This window comes from Mus pahari, chromosome 14 (genome assembly GCF_900095145.1).
Source record: "Mus pahari chromosome 14, PAHARI_EIJ_v1.1, whole genome shotgun sequence".
NCBI classification, from domain to species: Eukaryota; Metazoa; Chordata; class Mammalia; order Rodentia; family Muridae; genus Mus; species Mus pahari.
Window position 1 is genome coordinate 82,823,433 of NC_034603.1, and position 2,642 is coordinate 82,826,074.

Consider the following 2,642-nt stretch of genomic DNA (forward strand, 5'->3'; position numbering starts at 1 on the left):
GAGAGAGAGAGAGAGAGAGAGAGAGAAAGAAAGAAAGAAAGAAAGAAAGAAAGAAAGAAAGAAAGAAAGAAAGAAAGAAAGAAAGAAAGAAAGAAAGGAGGATGGAGTTGGGTGGTGATGGTGCTCACCTTTAACCCCAGCACTGCAGGAGCAGAGGCAGGAGGATCTCTGTGAGTCTGAGGCCAGCCAGGGTACACAGAGAAGCCCTGTCTCGATATATATAGAGAGACGTGTGTGTGTGTGTGTGTGTGTGTGTGTGTGTGTGTGTTGGTGGCGGCTTCCACCTCCAATTCTAGAAATTAAGAGTAGAATCAGTCAGTTTGCTGAAAGTTTTGAGGTCCCCAAAAGAAAGAAAGAAGAGAAAACAGGTGTGAGCTCACCTCCAAATGGGAGCAAAGGAAATGCTGACCAAGACTGGTGATTGGTACCAACTACATCATGAAATTCTAAAGGAAGTTGGTAAGATTTTTTTTTTTTTACAAAGTGACTTTGAGATGTTGAAGATCAGTCAAGTTAGAAATCAGAAAACTTAACCTGCATGTGACATTTTAAAGTGACATAAAACATCAAAAGGGCAACAACCTGCCAGCTGCAGTGGCCCGTGCACCTCAACGAAGGTGGCAAGCAGAGGAGCCTCCTCGTGCCGGGCCGGCTAGCTTTTAGTCATGGGAACAGTCACTGCCTTTCAGCATGTGTAAAATGTCACCACAGGCCGTGTGGTGGCACAGGCACTGCATCCCAGCACTCAGAAGGCAAAGGCAGGCTGACTTCTATGAATCTGAGGCCAGCCAGAGCTACATAGTGAGACCCTTGTCCCCCCAAAAACAAAACAAACTTAACATGGCCAGTTCTGCAAATGCTAATAAATTAACAGTAAACACTCAACTCACTGAGAGAGCCTCTTATGCTAAATTCTCTATCTGAAGGTCTAGGCCTAGGAGTGAATTCTCACTGCACAAGCTTTTGTTGTGCAAGCTTTTGTTGTTCCTGGATTTAAAACCATTGGGTAAATAAAATTGGCTACAAACAATTACTGGATGGATTAGAGATAGATAGGTTTTGAGCTACCTGGTTTGGGAAGAGAGGAGAGACCAGGATCTCAGAGGTGACCCCCCCCCTTACCCCCAGTAATTGTCAAAGCCAAATAACCAGAGTTTGAGTCTCATTCATATGTAAGCTGGTCAGGGATAAGCTAAAGGTGGTCTCACACACCATAGTGCAGGAGTAACACATTAGTTACTACCTTTTTATTCCATAGGGGTTTATAGCCTTGGCCTTGAAATATGAACCTCAGTCTGGTCCTAAGGGCAATCTTCTTATGTCAGCCTCCTGTATACTGGAATTAAGAGGCATAAGCTACATTTCCCCCTTAAACAAAAAAGCTGGTGAGATGGCTCAGTGCAAGCCTGATGAGTTGAGGTAAAGAGAACTCAATGGCTTCAATCCCAGCACTGGAGCAGACACAGGCAGATCGCTGCAAGTTAAAGATCAGCCTGGTCTACAGAGTGAGTTCCAGAAAATCCAAACAAAAACAAAACAAAATTAAGAGAACCAAATACCTACAGCTGTTCTCTATACACACAACCACATCCCCCCCCACACACACATAATAATAAAAATTAAGAACAGGGGTCAGTCTGTGTGTGCTGTGCTGGGCATGCCTTTGTTTTGTTTTGGTTTGGTTTGGTTTTTCAAGACAGGGTTTCTCTGTATAGTCCTGGCTGTCCTGGAACTCACTTTGTAGACCAGGCTGTCCTGGAACTCAGAAATCCGCCTGCCTCTGCCTCCCAAGTGCTGGAAGGAGGTTTGCACAACAAAAGCTTGTGCAGTGAGAATTCACTCCTAGGCCTAGACCTCCAGATAGAGAATTTAGCATAAAAGGCTCTCTCAGTGAGTTGAGGCACCCAGCTCCTGGTGCCTTCCTTTAATCCCAGCATTTAGGAGGCAGAGGCAGGTAGGTGGATCTCTGAATTTGAGGCCAGTCTAATCCACACTAGAGCCCCGGACAGTCAGGGCTACACAGAGAAACCTTGTGAAAAAAAAGAGGGGGACTAGGGGCTGGACAGATGGTTCAGCAGTTACTTCGAACACTTGCTTCTCTTGAAGGGGCCCAAGGTTTGATTGCCAGCATTCCACACTGGGCGGCTCGCACACAGCCTGGAACTCCAGTTCTGGGGTCTCAAGTCCTCTTCTGGCCTCCAAGAGCATTTCCATGTATGTGGAACATTCATATATGCCCAGGCACACACGTAAAATAAAATTAAAAAAAAAAAATCACTCACATTTCATTAAAGATTGCGATGATGCACTGTATTAGCACATGCATAAGTGCTCGCTAAAGTTGGAACGATACAGAGAAGATTAGCATGGCCCCTGCGCAAGGATGACAGGCAAATTTGTGAAGCACATGCATAATTGAAAAGCCTTCGTTAGCAAACACTGACCTATGCAGTGGCCAGCAGAAGAGCATTTTGCTGCTCAATCAGACACACTGAATACAGGATTAGGATTAAGAGGCTCCTGACGCACCGGGCGTGGTGGCACACACCTTTGATCCCAGCACTCGGGAGGCAGAGGCAGGCGGATTTCTGAGTTTGAGGCCAGCCTGATCTTCCTTCTTCTTCTTCTTCTTCTTTTTTTTT

General features: G+C 45.6%; 1 protein-coding gene and 1 non-coding gene across 3 annotated transcripts in view; one reads left to right on the forward strand and one right to left on the reverse strand.

Annotated features, from left to right (window-relative positions):
• Nucleotides 1-2,642, reverse strand: part of Grb2 (growth factor receptor bound protein 2) — a 68,789-nt gene that overhangs the window by 15,341 nt on the left and 50,806 nt on the right. The window lies entirely within an intron of this gene.
• Nucleotides 2,317-2,418, forward strand: LOC115065481. The gene has a single exon (XR_003845259.1). It is a non-coding gene; the product is annotated as a U6 spliceosomal RNA (small nuclear RNA).